Source organism: Vicia villosa, linkage group LG4 (genome assembly GCF_029867415.1).
Source record: "Vicia villosa cultivar HV-30 ecotype Madison, WI linkage group LG4, Vvil1.0, whole genome shotgun sequence".
NCBI lineage: Eukaryota > Viridiplantae > Streptophyta > Magnoliopsida > Fabales > Fabaceae > Vicia > Vicia villosa.
Window position 1 is genome coordinate 118,420,867 of NC_081183.1, and position 23,583 is coordinate 118,444,449.

The 23,583-nt window shown below is 34.4% G+C and overlaps 1 long non-coding RNA gene across 1 annotated transcript; it reads left to right on the forward strand.

The window, feature by feature from the left end:
• Positions 1-1,214: 1,214 nt before the first annotated feature.
• On the forward strand, positions 1,215-1,831 carry LOC131599542 (uncharacterized). The gene is made up of 2 exons (XR_009282825.1): positions 1,215-1,350; positions 1,443-1,831. It is a non-coding gene; the product is annotated as an uncharacterized LOC131599542 (long non-coding RNA).
• Positions 1,832-23,583: the final 21,752 nt, after the last annotated feature.

The following is a 23,583-nucleotide window of genomic DNA, read 5'->3' on the forward strand; positions in this document are numbered from 1 at the left end:
GTCATCTTTTAACAAAACCGCACGGTTCGATTTGGTTTGCGGTTTGTATTTTGTAAACCGAACCAAACCGAATCAAACCGTATTATGTTACAACCAAACTTTTACTTAACTCACATCCAACCCAAACTTAATCTATAATACCTTAACCTTATGATTACAGACAATTTTCTCATCCTTACACATGATTTTAGTCCCGGTCTTCTTAAGTCTCTAATAGCATTATCACGTCTTCTTTGCCACATACATCTTCTCTCTTTTTCTATAATCTCTACTCTCTTATATTCTTTTTTTTTTTCACCTTCTCATTTTTATGCAAATGTTTCCTATTTTAGTTTCGTTTTTATCGCACATCTTCTTATCTAATCGCTCAACTCTTTTGTTTTTTCTTTTTCACCTTCACTAATCTCTCGTCTCTTCTATTTTTTCGTTTCATTCTAATAATATTTATATTATTTTATACTATTACTTTATGTTTATTATTCCACTTTTGTTTAATTTAATTTTTACATATTAAATAGAAAGTTGTTGTCAAAATATGACGAGTTTTATTGTTATTTGATAGAATATGATTGTTTAAATACAAAGTTATGTTGCCAACCAAACCAAATTAAACCGCACGATTTTTTCTTTTGCGATTCAGATAATTTTTTTCGTCAAAACCGCTTAAACCGCACCACAAACACCCCTAGGTAGAATGGTGGACTTCTTTTTTTAATAGCTTGATAATAGATTCCTCTTAAAATTTTCAGATTACCCCCTAACTGTCACACTACAACAAAGATAATTCAGATTCTTTCAAGTACCCTCTAACTGTCATACTACAACAAAGATAATTCAGATTCTTTCAAGTATCCCCTAATTGCCACATTACAACAATCAAGTTAACATGTATTTTCTTTTAATTTTTAAATCTACATGAAAATTTATAAATTTTTTCTAAATTTTAAAAAAATGAAGTTTTTAAAAAAAAATTTAAAATAAAAATTTAATTAAAAGATTTTTTTTGTTTAACTTTATTTTTTTTATATTATTTTTATTATGAGGAGATAAATTATTTTAAAAAAAGTATAAATTTTTTTATTATTAATCATTATTTCTAAAAGTAACTTTGACACAAATTTTGTATTTTTTTCAAAAGTAATTTTTAAAAATACAAAGAACACGTCAGATTTTTTAAAAGCTATAAGAGTGACAATGCCCTTAACCTCATTTAAACTGTCTATAAATACACAAATTCTCATTTGAGCAACCAACCAAAATAAGTCTTCAAAGAATTATTGCTTTACTCAATGGCAAACAAGATGCATAAATCCTTCTTGTTCTTTGTCATCTATGCCTTCGTTATTGCAGGTAATAATAACCCTCTTAACTATTATCATTATGGTTGTTAAATTATAACCAATAAATCTCATCTCACAATATTTTACTTTGTACGAGAATAGTACAATTGATGCAGGTAGAAGGTAACACACCATGCACAGTAATTCTGGCAAGTTGTGCTCAAGTGAATTGTCATGAGAAGTGTACCAACTATCGAGCAGGCTCTGCAGCTACACTTTTAAGATCCAATTGTAACTTCTACAACTTATGCACATGTGAATTCGATAGGCCACCAGTAGGAACATCATGCACAGTTGGTAATGGACTCTGCTCAGATCAATGCGGTGAATCTTGTTGTAATGTAAATTGTAAGGCTAGATATCCATCCACAGGTACTGGGGTATGTGTGCATAACTATGATCTCTATTTTTGTCAGTGTGTCTACCAACGTTGAGTGTATTCTGTATTGGAATAAATAAGATCAAATTAAATAAAATTTTATTTTAAATTATTTATATGATTTTATTCAAATTTATCTACTTTTCGTTTTCAATATAAAACAATCCTTCAAACATACGTATAAACACTCTCAGCACTTAGAGAATGCAACGAAGAACCGACTATAATTTAATGTATTACTGGATGTTTAAATTAAAAGGAGAGGATGTTAGATAAATTGGTTCGATTGAATGGATCCAGGTTTGAATTGTAAACAAAATCACGTTTTTTTATAAATATTTCAAGCACACTCAGTATGTGTTAGAGTTGGAACGCATGAATATCCAAAATAATTCAACATATACTCGAGTTTGCACAAGACTGATGAAAATATATAGGCAAGAAAGTCTGAAATTTTTCTGAAGAGGATAAATGTTTTATGATGTGATTTATGAATGCGAAATGAGTTATATATAGGCTATGTTAATGTTGTTTCACAAGGTTGCGACCCGTGATGAAACAACATCCTTTCAACAACCTTTTTGTCTAAAGATACATGGTTTCGACTACAACAACACTTTTTAAGAATTGCATATTTATATTAGACTATTTCCCATGCACTCATTAATATTTACTTACTTCTAATTTTCTTGTCATTTATCGTTCATAAGTTACATAAGTTACTTTAAAGTTAAAGTTAAAAATAAGAGCTTTTAAAATAAAGTTAAAGTTGTTTGGATGGCGACGTATGTAACACCCCAAATCTACCCCGCAATTATAAGCAAAAATCAGAGTTCATTTAAAAATATTCATCAAAGATGGGATGTCACATATCGACTTAACTAAACAAACATACTTATATTGCATTTAATAATGATACATAGCATTTGGAAACATAACTTCATCCACAACTTCCAACTTCAACTTATAAACATCTTTCAATTCAACTTAAAATAAATTTCAGTATAGAATACAACAACTAAACAATAACGACTAATCATCCCGAGTGCTACGTAACAGAGAAATGGACACCAACTCGACTTGCCATTAAGCAACATAAAGACTTCACATAAATAACCTTGAACATCCACGGCTAATCTTGAATACCTGCCCATTTCCCATGGTAGGGGAAATATCAGCAAAGGGGTGAGATATCTTACAATATAAAGGAATGCATGATAAATAATATAGGAGATATCGATCATACGTAATTTCACCACTTCGCATCACATAACATCTTACAACAATTTTCATCACAAATAACTTACCAATATAATACAACTTTCAAAATGGAAATAATGTCATTAATAAATTTAGACAACATATTCAAATTTACAAGTATGATATCAAATACGTCACAACGAACATCCCATCATCACGTCACAACCAATATCTCATCATCTCAACAATCCAAACACAATTCAAATGCAATTCAAATGCGACTTGAATGTGACCCAAACTTATGCATATGCATGTGGTACCATTAGAGTAAAACTCCCGTCTCAAACAATTGCCATTGGGCCATCTCAAACATTTGCCACTAGGGCCGTCTCAAACATTTGCCACAAGGGCCGTCTCAAACATTTTCCACAAGGGCCGTCTCAAACAATGCAATGGATGCGACTCAATGATGCGCATCCACAAACACAACTTAAACCACTTAATCAAATTAAACGACATAATCAACTTGAACAACATAATAAACTTAAACAACATAAGCAACAAAAACAACTTAAGCAACACGTCATGCATCGTTTCAAACAAACCAACTCAATGCCAAGGTTCTATGGTAATAACCTTATCATTACTATCATTGTAATTCATCATGTCTCAATCACGTCTTTAAGTCATATCATCATACAACAATTATTCGATTCACAACACATCACAATATAACTTATCAACATTGAATATAGGACTTACGACAACAACAACAATTTCCACATACTAGCAACAACAATAACAAACATCAACATGTTACAACCACAACAACAATCAGCATATAATCATTCACACTCATCATGAATATCATATCACATATCATGCCAACAATATTATTATCAATCAACACCGATTCACATATTACATAAATACGATTCAAGTAACATGTTATCACTCACATATAAATCATACTCATAGTATTCACCAATTCAACATCTCATTGTACATGTAGTAAACAATTGCCAATACATTTGTGCACATCCTCATCAATTCATTACGGTATACAATATAAATAAATTACAATGTATCATATCAACACATGTTATTCACATTTCATCAAGCTACAACACATATTCACATACATACATGTTATTAAAACAACCACAACACAATTAAGTTATAAAGTAATCATTCTCCACAAGAACATTCAAATAACACATATTCATTCACACTCATCATGAATATTACACCACATAACATGCCATCACAATGTTATTCACAAATCATCAAGTTATAACGCACATATACATAATTACATGTTAACAACATCATAATTTATTCATCATGCTCTAACCATTATATTTCTATCATATAGATAATTTCATTAGCTTCCCAACGTTTCGAATGGCGCATAAAACGGAGTTACGGATCAAAAGTTATGATCATTTTAATTTTCACAAAACAGGGCATTTTCGCCCGGCGGAAGAAATCCTTCGCCCGACGCTCCAAGGCAGTAGCATGACCACAAAAAAATTCACTTGCCCGGTGCTCTCCCGGTGCACGCTCACCTGGAGGAAGAAATCCTTTGCCCCACGGAAGACACCAGACAGCAAAACTCATTCAAACCACAATTTGACAAACGTAAAAGGCTCCTAAACATGTTCCTAATTATGGGTTCACATACAATCATTATCAAACATGATTAATAGCAAAAATCCCATGAATTTAATATAAACCCTAACAATACAAAACTATGAAATTGAAAGGTTAAAGGTTGAACACAAATCATAACATCATCCACTCATCTAAACCTCTAATAATACATCAAATATGCATCAAACCATTCATTAATTTCGAAATTCATTAACATCTTCAACATTGCAATTCTTCACATTTTTATGGATATTCAATTATGAAACCTAATCTCTACCATACCCATCATCATGCCAACCCTTAGAGAGTAAGAACCTCACCCTTACCTTAGCAAAAGCTTCCCCTTCTTCAATGGAGTTCTTCTCCTTCGTGCCCTAGCATGCTTTTTTCCTCTTCTTTCCACCAAAACAAGTTATGAGATTCAATCTTTAAAACTCTAACTATTACTATCTCACTAATGGGCTTGACCCATAACCCATCCATTGGGCTATATTCCTTCCACTTAGGCCCAATTCATAATATTCCTCTAATTACTCAATTAAGCCAAATAACACACATAAATAAATAATCACATAACATAACTACAATCGATCCATAACGCAAATAATACCAACTCACAATTGTATTTCTCCGACTAATCCGACCACAACTTAATTGCTCAAACCGACACATTAATCCATTTATTCCTTTAGAATAATACCGATAAATCCTGACTTCAACTAATTCTAGGGAATAAATACTTGATCAATTTAATTAAATAATTAATTAAATTCGGGGCGTTACAACGTATAACTCTGCGAGTAGTCTGATTTCTCTGATGCGTCGTGCCTAAGTGATCAAGTGTCGCCTGCAAGTCACCAATAGCGCCTCTACACCCAAACTCTCGGACCCGGTCCTAGAGTCGGTATTGTCGGTAGCAACACCAGAGAGGGGTGTATGGAGGAGACAAGTGACAAGATGCGTGAGACCATCACACTTGTTCATGTGGTTCTTTATCCTATTTTGTCCTTTTGTAAAATTAATGAACATAACTCTTTCTAAATATGAATGTCACTTTTTATATGAGACTATTTCCCATGCATTCATTAATATTTACTTACTTCTAATTTTCTTATCATTTATTGTTCATAAGTTACAACAATATTAAATGTTACTTTAATGTTAAAGTTAAAAATAAGAGCTTTTAAAATAAAATTAAAGTTGTTTGGTTATGATTACTTTTTAAATTTTAAAATTATTTTTAATTTAAAATTATTCGTGAAAGTTATATATATATATATATATATATATATATATATATATATATATATATATATATATATATATATATATATATATATATATATATATATATATATATAATACATATTTGATTAATTGTTGTATTAACATATATAATATAGTGTATAGTATAAGAAAATAATAATTTTATTATTGAAAATTATTGTACAATAAAATAACATATTATATACAAAACAAATAAAAAATTAGACAATACTAATACTTACAAAAAAAAATGATGAAGTAAACAGAAGAAGAAGAAAAGAATAAGTAAAACATAACTATTGATGTTATGAATCTTAGAAAATAATTGAAAAACTTACGTCTACTCCACAAATGGCAAAAAAAACTTTCGTCTACTCCATAAATGTTATTTTTTAAAGAAAAGTGCTTTCATTGAGATTCGAACCGCGACCACATGTTTTAAGCTCCGAAAAAATTGATTTCAACTCCTTTTTTACAAGTTCTTTTTATTCAATTTTTTGTCTTAAAAATATTTTTTTTTATAAGAGCATTATAAAAAATGTGTTTGACCTTCCATCTTCTTATAAGGAGAAGAAAAATAGGTAAAAAACCGAGCCAAACAATACCAAGTCTGAAAAGTGTGGTTGTTAATTATGTAATTCAATTTGTATATTTCTATTTATTAATTTTATAATTTCTAAAGGATCACCTATGTCGATAGTAACACTTTATAATAACTTGTTGATAATTATTATTTGTGTTAGTCCACTACACCAATGTATGAATGGAGAAAATTTACCTTAATGTTTTTGAGAGAAAATATTGTTTTAAATATCTCAATATTGTTAGGGTTAATTTTTTTAAAATTATTTTGGAAAAAAATAGACAAAATTTTGTGGTTGAATTTAGATGAAAATGTATTTTCTATTACAATCTATTATGTTAATATAAAACTTGATCTCGAAGAAGTGTTATATTTATATTAATTTATTAACTGAATACTAACTTTAATATTCAATAATATGCATATTTATTTTAATTAGACTATGTTATTATTTTCAATAAAGTGTATTTATGTTATTAATAATAAATGTTGTCTCTTAATTTATAAAATAAATATTCTACTATTTTTTAATATTTTCTTAAAAATAAATTTTAAAATACAAAAAATCCATCACTTTTTTAAAATTATATGAGATGCCCTTATCCTAATTTAAACTGCCTATAAATACACAAATATACATTTGAGTAATTAACTAACCAAAATAAAACTTTAAATGATTATTGCATTATTCAATGGCAAACCAGATACATAAATTATTCTTGTTCTTTTTCATATATGCTATAGTTAGTGCTGATAATAACCCTCTCGACCAAAATAAAATACAAAATTGTTTTTGCTGGGATCCGAACTAATGGGTAATACATTTTTCCCTCAATTGTGTCATAATTTAAGGAAAAAGTAAAAACCTTTTACAACGTCCTTTATTAACTTGAATTTGAAACCAAGGTAAAACTTATTTTTTTATCAGGTAAAAGGAGTTTTTTTTTTTTGTTGTAGTATCTACTATTAATCATAAAAGTGTCAATTGTGTGGGCATTTGCCCGTTAAATGTTTTGCATGATGTTAAAATTAGGAAAATTATAGCATTTTTATACAATGGGTGGTATATCTTCTAGTTATTATGTGTACCTTTGCATTGAGGATCTTATAATGCATTTAGGTCATATTTGAAAAAGGTATCATGCATCAAACGTCAATTATAAGACATTAAAAATCAATTGCAAGCTTTAAAAAATCAGAGTTTGCTCAAAACACAGGTCTATGAGTCGACACATACATTGTATTGGTCGACACATGTGCTTAAAAATAAAGCATGTAGCTTCTGTAATGCATGTGTCGACACATACGTGTTTCAGGTTGACACATGATGCTAAAATTGCTCATATCTGTCAACACATACGTGTTTCCGGTCGACACATGTAGCTTCTATTTCTATGCGACAAATGACCTTACATAGGTTGATACGTGCATTAATATGTGCTGACAAATGACTTATATGTGTCGGCATATGCTGTATTGTTTCTAAAAAAATCATTCTTTTTCAATTTCTAAGCTTCCATTTTGCCTCCAACGTGCACACTTATAAATACTTCATACATGCATCATTTTTAAGCTAATGAAACTATAAACACATACAAAGATTGCTCTTCATCTTCAACCTTCTATCTATGAATACACACGAGCAAACTACACATAATCATTTTCTTCTTGGATGCCATCTAGGCTAGGTTGGTAACGTCCAATTTAGGTTGGTGTAACCAGTGTATTGGATTAAAAACCTTTGGGGTTTCATCGGAAAAACGGTGAGGGTTTTTCCTTCAAGATCAAGGTGTTGATTTGGGGGTTTCAGCAAGAGTTACGCAATTTGAATTCGATCGAGTGAAAGCTTTTAAGAATATAGAAGGTTCTTACAAAGGAGTAACGTGAGACGGTGAATCAATTGGTAATCTTGGGTGACAGCAATTCGTAATTTGGATTCAACCGAGTGAAAGATTTGAAGAATCATGATTTCTTGCAAAGGAGTAGCGCGAGACGGTGAATCAATTGGTATTGTTGGGTGACTTGATCAAACTCAGATCAAGAGAAGAGAAGTGTGAGGATCAACATCAAATATATGGTTTGTAGGGTTGGATTTCTACATTTCTATTGTAAATGATTTTTTGAATAGTAAGATTGATATCTCAATTCCATATTGGAATTAGGGGCAGACGTAGCCGTAGCGAGGATAATCGGTGAACTGCCTAAATAACTCCTTGTGTCCTCTCTCTCTCTCACAATTACTTTTCATAATCAAATTGTTAATCACATTGGTTGAGTAATTGATTCATAGAGATTTTTCCTTGATTGTTCAAAACTAAATTGGTTTTTTGATTTTGATATAAACAAACTTGATTTAAACAAACTTGAAAGGAAAACCTGAAAAATCGATCGCACGCCAAGTGTTCGATTATTTGCCACTTTATATTTTTCTTAATATTTTCATTGGAAATAGGTTACCTTAGTAAGCTTATTGAAACAAATGATTGAGATTTGGGTGTATCAATTTACTTATCATTGTTATTTATTTCTTACGAGTGTGCGCATATCTGAGTTTTGAATAATCAATTTGGTTTAGATGACTTATTTGTTCTAGGTCAAATAATCTGCTTGCCATAGTTTTTATGATTTTTAAAAACTATTTTAAAAGATAATTTATAACTTGGGGATCTATTCACCCCCTCTAGATAAGTTAACGACATCTAACATATGGAATAAAGAGCTCTAGTTAATTTTTTGCTTCAAAAATGCTTATTAGATATTGGTTACCGAACCTAAAATAGCGTACAATAGAGCGGCTATTTTCACCGGTGAAAACATTGGTTATTGAAATCTTGTATACCCTATACTGGTTTTCAGGTAGATATTGAAATGAGAACACCTTATATGGTTTTTAGTGATGGATAGACAAAAGAAAACCCTTACGAGTTTATGGATAGTGACAAGAATTTCTTCACGGAAAGGTTCCCCATGAAGGACAGGATGTCAATAGAACAACCTACATGAGGGCTCCTACAAAATTTCTAAGTATTTTCTACCCACCTGTCACAAGGGTGTCTCTTAAAGAGTGTCATGAATAACATGTAAGGTCATTGACCGCAAATGAGACTCCACCCTAATGTTAAGGCTATCCTAATCCAAGGTGGTAATCTCAAGGGCATCCCATAAGTGGAGCCTTTACATACACTTAGTAAGACGTTTGTCTTATGGGTCGTTCAAAGTCTCACCATGAGGATTTATTTTTAAGGTAAGGTCCCCAAAGTCATTACCGATCAAAAGTTTCATCTTCAAGAAAGGCTAGCCTTCCCAAAGATAATTCTTTGAAACCAATCCACTTTGAGCGGAGTTATCGCAAAAACTCATAAGGATGTTAAACCCCTTTGGCCAATAGACAACTCCTTATTTCTAAGGATTTTTCTCGGACGTTCGGGTGTAGAACATCTAACACAAATAATTCCCAAAAATAAACCACAAGTATATATAGATGAAATAAAATGAAATAAAAGTTAGATTAAAATGAAGTATACATAAAAGTAGAATAAGAGAAGGAAAAAGCACATAAAGAAAACATGTAAACCTTAGGACTAAAGGGTAGGAGAGACACTCTTTAGGGTAGTCCCCACTGAAGTCGCCAGCTCTCACGGTCGACAAAGAGTTCAATGAAGTCTCCACTATTATTTATTTGTCCTAAGGACGGAAAAATAATAGGGAAACCCTAAAGGTACGGATAAGACGGTCTTTGTAACCAAGTTAAGGATTCGGGAGTCGGTTAGGTAGGGGGAAGGTGTTAGGCGCCCCTCACCTCCCTTGTACTCAAGTGGAACCTTCTATAATATTTGGGTTACTAGGTGTGTTTATTTATTATTTATTCTGCTTTAATCATTTATTTACAAAGATAAATGATTTAATTACAAAGAAGAGTAACAAAAGAAAATGTTTTAAGTTGACTCGCCTTGGTTTCGCAACCATGTGCCTACCTATTCTCACAGTGCAATGAGAAATTCAGAGTCATCATAGTTTGAAATACATTTGGTTGGTTGATAAAGAATTCATCTTTATTAAGATTGAATCGTGCGGGGCGAGGAAATTGATTTGTTTTGCTTGTGAATTTTAGAGGTTATAATAATTAATAGGCAAGATGTTAAGCCAACCAATCGAATATTCGAGGATGTGGTGGAAGTGCATCTACTTGTCCTATTATTTGCAAAATATAATTAATTTGATTTAAGAGAATGTTTGCTTTAGGTAGAGTCGATTTACCAACTATTTAGTCATGTACAAACTTTCAAGTTTCACCCATTGCCCTGATATCGCCGTCTCCCTTGATACCTGCCGAAGAACCTTATCATCGAGGCTTAAAAGAACTGTGCAGTGGGCTTTCTCTATCATGGTCGCCTTTTCTTTTTCTGTTAACGCAACGTCCATAGCTGCCTCTCCCTTCAACGCCTCCAAAAAACCCTGCTGGACCAGTAGAGCTTTCATCTTCAAGCGCCACAGACCAAAATTATTCACTCCGGTGAACTTTTCAATCTCCTGCTTTGTTGAAGTCATCTTCTTCATGCTCATTGCACCAATTTGTTGTGAAAATGATGCCAAAAATAGAGTATAATAAGGAACACAATGTGAAGTAAAAAGAACAACAAGGAATTAGTTATAACTGTTATTATTTACTTTCTCTTTGAATCATGATTACAAGTGTTACAAGAATAACAAATAACCCTCTCACACTAAATTAGAATTCGTCATATGCAATGATGAGAGACTAGTATGCTATTCATAATAAACCTAACATATTAAACTAATGGGATTTTTTCACAAATACTCATTACAAGCTAACTTATGAACAAGCTAACTTAAACAGTTGGACATAACAAACAAGCCCAATTCGAAATACTAACAAACCTAACATTTCGACACCCACATACTATAAGACACTTTGACTACAGTATGTATGTCTTTTATGGCAGCATGCAAATATGCTTCGACCTCATGCATATTCTCTGTCGAACCAGAGGCTATCCTTCGACATAATAGAGTTCGATCCATTTCTCACAGTTGTTGTTTTTCTATTATTTGAATTGGCATTATGTTTGGTAAAACTAATATAGCAGTAATTAGTTAAGTAGGAATTATACTTGGAAGAGAAAACAGGTTGAAGATCTACTTGACAGAAGAACATGTTGTGTTGAAGTGTTTCAACATCTGGAAGCAACATGTCAAAGAAGATGTTGAAACATGTTCCATTCGACATCGCGCCTGAACCAGAACTGTTGTTGATTGAATCAGACTCAGTAATTAATAGCAATGCAAAATATTACTAACCAATATTATGCAAGGATATGTGGCGCTAAGAAGAATATGGAATAATCAAATCAGATTATGTTGATTGAAGACTTTCTAATTTTGGAGATTAATTAGGAAGATTTGATAGAAGACCTATTTTGTAGGAGAATCTTTTCGAGATTTGTAACATCATATTTGCTTTGATTAGAAGCCCAAATCTAGTTGGGTAATAGGTTATAAATAGAAGTATTGTAACCTAGGTTTAGGGGTTGACCAACATGTAAAATTATAAGGGTTGTCGTTATCGATGAATCACCCGGTTTGTGGGATGGTCATCGTGTTCTCACTCAGAAGCCTTTAGGTAATGAGTTAAGTATTGTTCTTGAAGGAATCTTTTAAGTAACTCCAAGTATGTGTTCTTAGTCTAGAGTCAAGGTTGAGTATGGAGGGAAGTGCAGCTTCCTTCCTGACATACGAGTGTGTCTCCTTATCATGGAAGTGTGTCTTCTATTCCGTGGATACATGATTATGGATATTAGGCCGTTGCTACAACTCTTGGGACTGGAGAAATGTACAACATCATTGTGATTATAGGAAGTGGGATAGGGATATTCCATATCTAGGGAGGACCTAGGTGTAGCAACCTGCCCTAAAAATTATAACTTAGAGAGCCGCCACCTATTCTGAAGGGCGAATAGGAAACCCTACGCAGTATAGAGATCCGGGTAAGATACTATATTCAGGTCGAGGGAAGGTGTTAGGCACCCTCAACCCTTTCCTAAAGATTAACATTGCAAAGATAAGGGTTATGGAAAAACATAAAGAAAGGTAACAAACAATTAATAGGGTTAAAGACATGATTAAGATTTGGAGGAAGGGGACTCGCCTTGTTGCCAAGTGCCTACGTATCTCCTTATGGAGAATCAGAGTCAACGTAGTTCGGGGAAGGGTTGTACGCCCTTAGGATTTGAAATTTAATTTGAGATGGTTTGAAGGCTTTTGAGTAGCCTATCTTAGTTTTGAATGAGGATGAAAATCCGTGTTTTGATATTGAGGTTTTGAAAGGTTTGAAAAGTGTTTTGAGGTTTGGGCGTACAACCCTGATTTGATTTAGCACTATTAACCGCAACGATCAATAGATTCAATCGCCATAGTTAAAAGATTTGGAGTTGTACCGTTACCAATTTTAATCAATTGATTTGATTATTACTAATAACGAATTAGGACATTTTTAATAATTTTTAATAATTAGTTTGTATCGTTACCCCTCGCAATCGATTGTTTCGATTAAAAAGAATAGCGAATTGGAATAAGAACAATAGAAAGATTAATCATCGCGACTAATAAGATAGTCGAAACCATTTAATCAAATAGAAATTAATTATATTTTAATTAAATAACATTTTAATTAAAATTCATTATTGACCATAGCGGTTAATTAATTTAATCGGAGCGAACAACAAATTAGAATTTTTAACATAAATATTATATGTTAAATTATTTATAAAAATAATTATTATCATATAAATAAATATATTAAAAAGAATTAATTAAAACATATAATTAATTAAAACTAATTTAGGTTATTAGGGTTGGGATTCAGTATGGTTGCTTTTAAGGTCTATGGTATGGGTATTAATCCTAGGCTGTTGGATCTAAGCTGAGTGGTGGATTAGGGGTTAGATCTGAGGGGTACATGGTAGGGTCCTGGAGCACACGTACATGGGATCACTAACAGGATTTGTTGTTAAAAATAACATGGGAGCGAGGGATCAAACCCTCGTCCCTTTGCTTACTCAAATTCGCCCCAGCCAGTTCAACCAAACGCACGTTTTGTTTAGTATGCGCATTCCAATTATTAAATAAAAGCAATATAACTGAATGGAAGTCATGCGCGCGAAATTCAAACGGACGAACCACACGCGAACACCTCATCATCTTCTTCGTTAAACCTGAAAAGAAAATGCACAGTTTTGCTACGATTTTGCTACACCATCTTTCGTAGCCTATGCATTTTGAAAAAATAGCGAATAGAGCACCTGCATGTATAAACGTATCGCGACCTATCAACCTTCCTCGTCTCTCTCACGCGAACTTAACTGTTCCTCTTATTTGTCTTAATTTAACCCCAAGAGAAAACCCCCAAAATATAAACCCTAGAGCTTGACTCGGTCAACAATGGTGAACCACCCCAAACGCGCCCAGAAATCAAATTAACTTTCAGGAAACGTTCATAGCATTCATACAAAGCATAACACACAATCAAAACATCATAAATATGCACACATCATGCCAATCGAATCAAGTTTCAAAACGACTTACTTTGGCCTATTGGAGAATTTTCTGGGGGTGCTGAAGCAGAGTACCAATCCAAACACGTTCCAAATCCCCTGAGGAAGCTTTTGAAACCCTTAGATCTTGTTGAAAGCCACGAACTCTTTGAAAACAAATTTGATATTTTGGGTGAATTTTGGAGTTCTTGCAAATATGCCTCTGGCCAGAATTTGTCCCCTAGTCTATTGCCCTCTCTTGTCTACTTATAGATGAAGGAATTAGGTTAAAAGAAAGGTCCAAAACTCCTTAAATCCACCCTTGCCAAATTTTGGAAATTTCTCTTTATTCTTGAATCCTAAGCTACTATATTTGGCCAAAATTGTATCAATCTCCTTCCAATCAATTAATCACGAAAATATATTGTATTTACTCATTAATATTGATTGGAATCAATATATATGCACCTTTGTTAACAAAATATTTGATTTCTTACCTAATTAAATCATTTAAATTAATTTTAAATGAAATAAAAAATGTATAAAAACAAATAAAATGATATAATTCGTGGCATATGGTTTGGATAGCTTGTGGACCAAGTTTAAGTCATAAAAATATAAGCCCATTTGCAAGAAATCCAATTTGAACCTCTTTTATTTCACATTTTGCCTTCAAAAATCGCCCAACTTTGATCAATCATATCTCACTCAATTTTTAAGCTATGAGGGAGTTCTAAGACTTTTTGGAAACCTCAAGAGGTCCTCTATAAGCCACTTTGGAATATATTTTTCATTTGGAGCTTTTATCTTGATCATATCCTTTTTGGGAAAAACTGCTTTTGGAGGATGCCTGAAAATGGCCGGTAGTCTTTTGCACTGTATCTCTCAAATGAATCATTTCTAGCCCTGGCTTGTGAGAGACAAAGTTGTAGGGAATCCAATTTCCTTCAAAATAGGCTTTGAGTGGGGAATTTTTGATGTTCCATGTGAAAGTTATGCCCAGTCAAAGTTGAGTTGACTTTCTCCTAAGAAACCCTAATTTGAACCTTTTTGTATTTGTTCATCTCTGAGTTTCTATTAATGGAATCATGATCAATCTTTGATCAAATTATGCTTATGCACCTCTATACTTGATGTTTGACCAATGATCCTAGGTTTGAATCATGCTTTGATTGTAGTTGTCCTTCAGGTTTGAATCAGTTGACTATGGATCTTGGGATTGTTTGAGCAAGGCTTTGGAATTGAATCTTGAACTTTGAATTATTGTGAATGGAATATGGAAGGCAAATTTTGGGGTATGACACTAGGTAGAAGGGTCGTTAGGTAGGGATTAAGTGAGAGGTTGTAAACTTGTGACTAGTTTAGCTCTGAATTAATACTGCTGATAGTGGACTTCATTCCTGGCTTGGTATGCCCCTAGAGTAGGTGTGTTTGTCATCGAACTGGGTTAACAATTCTTGTGTGCACTTTACTTTTCAGCAACTACTTTAACTGTCTTTATCTTGCATATGTAGTTGATAACACACCAGATGTCTCGAAATCCTATGGGACATCTGAGTTCTGCTATACCAGAATTTCAATTGGTAGCAGAGCAGGCATCCTGTTCTATCTTTGGATGAGATCCTGGGAAGATACTTTATGGTTCATATGCATGAACGATAGTTTTGTTGAAAGGTTGTATGGACTTGGTCTGTTCATATGTTTAAGAATGGTCCCTAGAAGTGGGGGATGGACTATTCGTGACAAGGTGTGTGTAGACCTTGCCTTGAGGTTGTCAAGAGAGCAGTGACTCATGTTGTGCCTGAAGCTTGGTGGAGGAGTTTTTCGTTTATTCCGCTGCATCTGATGGAAAAATCTTATTGTATCTTTTGAAGATGTATCCCATGATGATGTCATACGTGTAGTAGGATTTTGTCGATTAAATTATTAAAGTAGCCAAAAATACTCGAGGTTTGTCTCAAGCCCAATCATAAAGGCATTTTCAATAAGTTCATTGATAGGAGATCGAAATAAAGCAATTTATTTTTGCTCTCTTCTCTGGAAGGTCAACCATAGGTCTTTGTTGAAGGGTCTCTTGGTGTAGTCCTTGAATGATATTCTAAAAAATGTTGAGACATCATATCAACAAATTATGCATAATTTTACTGGTTAAGGAGATTGCACAATAGATGCTTTGGGGGCTGAACAAATGTGTATTAATCACATATGTTTGGAACCTACTCCTGATCTGGAAGAGGAAGCATCTGGATCTAAGAAGTTTCAATGCTAGAAACTTGTCTTAGATGAATATGTTGATCAGGACACGAGCAACACATGGGATTCTTCTTGGATTGGTTTATTTCTGATCCAATGAAGTAGAAGGGCAGAAGATTAGCATACTGTTGTATTTGAAGGACACCTCAACAAGGTTCTTCTTGTATAAAGTCTAGACTTATCTCTGACATCTATTAGGTTCTCCTGTTCAAAGGAACCAAAAATTCAGAGAAAAGGATTTAAGACAGCCATTATCCAAAGGTTTGAGGTTGATAGCTTTTTCTGCAAACAGGATGGAGGTTGCTTACTCAAACTTGATTCATTTTTCAAGTATATGAGAGCATGGAACTCTGGTTCTGAACAAAGAAGAACTATTATCCAAGGAAGGGTGATGATAAGCATATTAACCTAAGCGCAGTGGTTGATAGGAATATGCACTTTGGAAGTATCATCCAGTTCATTGGATTGATTCTTCTATTTAAACTTGAGGAAGGGGAGTTGAACATACCACATCAAGGTAGATGTCGGGCCTGATGTTAATATATCATCTCAGGAATTTATCTCTTCAACAAGGAATGTAACGCCCCAGACTGCTTTCGGGATGATCGACTGACCCCACAAACCAACACAGGTCTTTTCAGCATGCTTTGACCTCACTCGCACGCTTTCCGGGAAACTTCCCAGAAGGTCACCCATCCCAATACTACTCCAAGTCAAGCACGCTTAACTGTGGAGTTCTTATGGAACGGGCTCTCGAAAAGAAGATGCATCTTGTTGTTATAGGTAGTACCTATCAATCCTTATAAGCTTTCCTTCAACCATGCAGTCTCATACCTGCACGGCCTTAGGATTCCTCTCATTCCGATGTGGCGACCACCATAGCCCTCTTCGACCTCAGGTGTTACATGCGGTGCAACCACCCCTCGCCTTCTTTGGCCTCGGGTGTTACATGCCCACCAGCTTCCGCATGGTTCGTCCTCGAACCACATCGTACTGGGAGAGGTCTGGCTCTGATACCATTTGTAACGCCCCAGACTGCTTTCGGGATGATCGACTGACCCCACAAACCACACGGGTCTTTTCAGCATGCTTTGACCTCACTCGCACGCTTTCCGGGAAACTTCCCAGAAGGTCACCCATCCCAATACTACTCCAATTCAAGCACGCTTAACTATGGAGTTCTTATGGAACGGGCTCTCGAAAAGAAGATGCATCTTGTTGTTATAGGTAGTACCTATCAATCCTTAGAAGCTTTCCTTCAACCATGCAGTCTCATACCTGCACGGCCTTAGGATTCCTCTCATTCCGATGTGGCGACCACCATAGCCCTCTTCGACCTCAGGTGTTACATGCGGTGCAACCACCCCTCGCCTTCTTTGGCCTCGGGTGTTACAAGGAAGGCCAGTTTTGTCCAGAATAAAGCACAAGGTCGAACCACTGACATGTTCTGGAATTGTTGTGATGAAGGAGGCTGTCATGAAGAAGAAACAACCTAAATTATTGGTATGTAGGAGGTCGTGCATAATACTAAAAGTGAATACGAATGGGAGATGGAGTATTTATCTGAAGATTTATGCATTTCTGCATTTTGAACTCTCAAGGCTCAGGAAAGGTATAGAGAATATATTTTTCTCTATGTGGCTGAGTAGCTATTAAGAGAGCTACTAACTATTGATGGTTTATTTCTCTCAGTTGTTGTGGTTGACAACCAGATTCAGCTTTCAAAGCTGATGTCCTAAATGATGTTCGAACATCATGATTACTGGTTGTTAACATGTTCATCACTATATTCAAAAGTGGTGTTTCTGAATATACTAGGAGCAGTATACGGAACTTCTGGCCTTATCCACAAGGGTGTATGGGAAAGGCAATACTTATGAAGATGGCAATTAAATCCAGAAATTGCTAGAAGAGCAACATCCGATAGGGGATCTAATAAACATATCTTTCAAGGAATTAGTTACTTCCTGAATAGGGAACAAAGTGGCAGTCTGAAACTTGTACAATAAGGAAGCTAAGAACATTTGATATGGAATATGTGAAAATTTCCAAATCAGGTGTGTCCTTGCTTATGTGAACCACTCAGGGTACTTGATATCTCTCTCAAGCAGCTGATGATTCTCGGTCTGTAAAAGTCAAGATGATTTTACAGTATGAAGTCATACTCAGCTGGATGTACAACGTGGAGTGTGTAATAGTGGTTACCCTACACTATGGGAAGATGAAGTCTCTTAATCCCGTGCTTCAAGGTTCATCTTCAACTGAAGCATTGAAGTTTATAATAATAGGGATAATGGACTTGTATATGGATGAAGGTTGTAGTAATACAGTCGGGGAAGTATAATGTTAGACAAATATTTCGTGAAATTTTAGTATGCTTGACTGGGCATAAATGGTTGAATCATATGAAGGTGATTAATTTAATCATTTGGTCTCAGGTCTCTCAAGTTGGACTTTGGGAGATTATGTGGTGTCTGGGAGAATTTATTTTTCTCGGCAGAACCTGAGGGCTAAAGACCAGCAAAGACAGTGAACTACTGCTTCTAATCTTATGGAAGAGTTTTTTAAAGTCTAATCTACTTAAGTTGTAGGACAATGTCGAACTTAAAGTTAGGACATATCTCAAGACATGTTTTATCCTTGACAACCAACATGGATTATTCTTAAATGTTTCATCTAAAACGTGTATTGATGGTGTGTATCACGCGTTCAGACTTCCGTGCATCTTTTGGAAACTGTCATTTCTAGGAAAAATCGGTTCTGATAAACTTACTTCTTCTATCTGATGCACAACCTTAACTGATGCGTTTTTTTGAAGTAGCGTTTCTTGACCAAGAAATAGGTTACAGTCTAGGTGCGTTATTTTTGCTCAGGTATTTAGAGTCTTTGTGTTTCTTTTTTTCTTCACATTACGTGTCTTTGTTTATGTGTTCTCATGTCCTTCGTTTGGATATGGGTGTGGTCTTGAGTTTGGTTTTGTGAAGGTTATGTTTGTCAACTTGTGGCAAACATAGGGAAAAGGGTAGTATTCAGATATTGCTAAGTCTGAGGTCATATTTTTGTAGTTGCTTTGCAAAGATGTCGAATAGGTTATTATATTTAGAGTCTGTACTTGTTTGCAGTTTTCCTTCTTTCTGAAATTATTTTATTTTGTGTCTTGTGGGTTTGAGTCTTGAACACAAATTGTGTCTTGTATTCTAAGTTATCCAATATAGAGGTCTAGTTTCTTTGTGTCTGTGAATGGATAGTTCAAGTGTTTGTTTCTGTTGGTGTGTTTCCTCTTATGCTCTAAAAGAGGATGTCTTTTCCGAGTCATAACATAGTTCTCAGTTTAAGAGGGAGTATCTGATATTTTCTTCCTCATGTGCACCATGAATTCAGATTTTTCTCCTTCTATGTGAAGTTGGTGTCTGTGGTGTAATGATTACTGTGCTATATTGTGTTCTTTCTCTTAATAGCCTTTTTCTTTTTTTTTGATAAAAGGGGGAGAAGTGGTTATTTATGTTATCTCTGGAGAGCATCTTTTAAGGGGGAGAAACTATGTGTTATCCGTGGGATACTTAAAAGAGAGAACATTGGAGTTGGGACTGCCAAGAAGATGTCCTGGTATGAGGTTGAGACATCATAGACGAAGACTGAAGACTGTCACATACAGTGATTGTAAAAAAACAGTGACTTATCTGAAGACTTCAAATTACCGATGTTGTACTTAATTTAAATATCTTCGTATTTGTTTTAGCTTCTGTAATGCAAAGGTTGTATAAATTAGTTTTAGCCAAAATAAGTCAAAGGGGGAGATTGTTGTTTCTCTACTATTTGAATTAGAATTATGTTTGTTAAAACTAATATAGCAGTAATTAGTTAAGTAGGAATTATACTTGGAAGAGAAAATAGGTTGAAGATCTACTAGACAAAAGAACATGTTGTCTTGAAGTGTTTCAACATCTGGAAGCAACATGTCAAAGAAATAACTCGCTTTTAACGTGACAAAGTCTAGCATGCCAAATATTAAAATCACACAAAGAGTAAACGGAAGGAGAAACTTTATTAAAATCAACATTCACCTTAAACATGCCATCAGCGGCGTACCCTTTCCCAACAAAAATACCATTCTTAGTGATGGTGTACAAATCTGCCTCTATAGTTTGACTAAACCCTGCCTTATTTAAAAGAAAACCAGAAACAAGATTCTTCCTAATTTCAGGAACTTGTTTGACGTCCTTCAAGATCAAAGTCTTTCCCGAGGTGAATTTCAGCTCAACATCTCCAATTCCAGCAACATTATTGGTGTGAGCATCTCCCAACAGCACTTTCTTATCTTCAGCAATAGTGTATGTCTTGAACATAGCACGATCATAGCAGACATGACGAGAGGCGCCAATGTCTATTCACCAACCATCACTTCCACCAACCATGTTGACTTCAGTGATCATAGCAACAAATGGCACACCAGTCATGTTAATCTGAGCATTTGAGCCAGCAACAGGTTTAGGCCTGATCTTACATTTTTTTGCCATATGACCCAGTTTTCCACAATTGTAGCAAGTGAAAACTGGAGCATCATTTCTTTGAGGTGGTGGTTGCTGCCTAGCAAATGGAGCAGATGGGGCCCTAAAGGGATTCCCATTCTTAATTCGGTTCACAACATTGCGGTTTTGAATCTTTAATGGTTTGCCAGTAGGCTTCAGAACCCCACCGAATTTCTTTTTGTTGTTAGTAACAACTAAGACTTCATCTTTCTGATATTGTCTCCGAGCTTCCTCTTCAATTCGGAGGCGAGTAATCAGGCTTTCGATTGAAAATTCTTTTGATTTATGGCAGAGCACGTTTTTGAAATATTTCCAACCAGGGGGCAGTTTGTCAATAATCACAGCAATTTGAAATTGTTCATTGAGGGGCATACCTTCATTAATTATTTCATGAGCTATTTTCTGAAGTTCGTGGCTTTGAGCTTCCACTGATTTTTCATCCACCATCTTGTAGTTCAAGTAGCGGCTGACAGCATATTTCTTTGCACCAACTTCTTCAGTGTCATACTTCTTTTGGAGAGCTTCCCAAACCTATTTAGCAGTATTGTGATTACTGTAGTAGTCATAGAGGTCATCAGCAAGACTGTTCAGAATATGATGTTTGCATAGGTAATCATTTTCTTGCCATAGGGCAATTTCTTTTCGGAGCTGTAAGTTATCTGCTGCGGCTTTTTCTTTTGCAGCAGAGTTTCCATTAGATATTTTGGAAACTCCGTCCTTTTTGGAGGTTCCGTCTGATTCAGCAATTGACTTACCATTAGTTATTTCGATTGATCCAGAAGGAACAATAGGGATATCCTCAGTCGGAACATGGGCAACCTTTTTCAGAGTTAAGAAAAACTTCATCTTTGATTGCCAACGTTTGAAATTAGATCCCTCAAACTTGAATGGTTTGTCATTCACAGAAGCGGACGCATTTGTACCGATAATTTCCTCAGTAGCCATGGCAGTTACAAAACGTCTTAAAATTGTTGTTTTTCGGATTTGAAAATATTGCCACAAAGAAAATTATCGGGACGAGTCGCGTACTAGGTCGCTTTCTTTAAGACGTTTCACCGTACTGCCAGTAATTATGCAAAGCAGTTCGAGATACGATGTCGTCTCCAAGATAAAACAGCCAGTTCAGATAATTCGACAATCACTTGCACTAATGATGTGTCGTTCAAATTACACCTTCAGATGGTATAAAAAACAGTCGTAGTATCTGGAATAAATTCCAATCGTAAATCAAAAAAGAAAATTTAGATGAAGCATAGTAAAGAGAGGAGAAAGAATTCGATTGTGAATTCTGGAGTGCACAACAAATGAATGAAGAAAATATATTTATAGGCAAAGAGGATCCAACTGAGTGGACCAAATCGTGGGCGAAAATATAGTGGGAGAGTTGAACCGGCCCAGTCAAGGTAGCCGTTATTTACTTGGTCAGCAAGCTTGGAGGACAAGTAAACCTAGTCAAAATCTAGGTTAAGACTTGGTCTTAGGACACGTCACCAATTCGTATTATTTAATATTAAATATTAATTAATTTCATATTTAATAGTATTTAATTTTTACCGAATTAATTAATTATTCAATGATAATTAATTTCCATTAATTCGGGTTCTAAAAAATTAATTCATTTGGACCGAACCAAGCCGAGCCGGCGGCTCACGCGCGCGTGTGTGTCTTCTTGGCACATTGGTGTGTCTTCACTCCTTTACAAAATTGTAGGTGTCCTTGGACCCAACAACTATTGTTCAAGTTGGAATATATATACACTACTAATATTTGTTTTCCCTCTAATGTGGGAGTTAAAATTAATCTTTTCAAATTCATCTCCATATTAGCTCTTACTTATGCTCATTTATTGCTCATTTAATGTCAATAAATCATTCCAACTCTTCCTCCAAGTTATCATCATTCCAAGTTATCATCATTCCAAGTATTCCAACATATATCTATATATATATATATATATATATATATATATATATATATATATATATATATATATATATATATATATATATATATATATATATATATTAAAATATTTATTTTTTAGTTTCTGCATCGTTAAAATAGTGCCCGCATCGCTCCCGACTTCTGCGTCGCTCAAATTTTGAGATTGACCGCGCCGCGCTTTTTCGGAGATTAACAAGATAGATTAAATCTACTTATACATCACTTTTGTTCACTAATTAACTATTTTTGTAAAATCACATCATACACTTTTGTAATGCATAAAATAGCAAACAGATGTGCCAAGATTTTATAGAAACATGTCAATGTAGAAAAGAGAGAAAAAAAACCCTTGATTCGCAGGCAGCTCCGGTAATTCAGTCATATGGTTCTCCATGATCTGCATATAGGTGCCCATTTTGTTAGAGAATTTGTCATTATTTAATGTAGGACATCGAACTAGAATGGTCCATTGATATATACCAGTTCTTCAAGTACATTCTGGAAAATAAAAATAAGGGTTCATGTTTTTCAATGCCAAAACCACAGAATCCATTCCTAACATGAAGAGTAACAAACTACTTTGTCTGCTTGATTCATTCAAAGATATGTTTTTGGCAACACAAAATTGATAGTTCAGAGTTCAGACACATCAAAATAAGTAGCCTATCATATAAAAACGTACAATTAATCATATGGTTTTTGTCTCATTGTAGTAAAAAATAACATTCCTCTCACACATACATGTTTTATCACAGTAAAAGCTAAAAATGTTAAACTGACTTCCATATTTATACCAAAATGTCCCAATCCAGGATCCAACACTGCACGTGTATTCCCCGCGTAATAGACAAGAAAAGCTGATGATGCGCTCATCACGACAGAAATC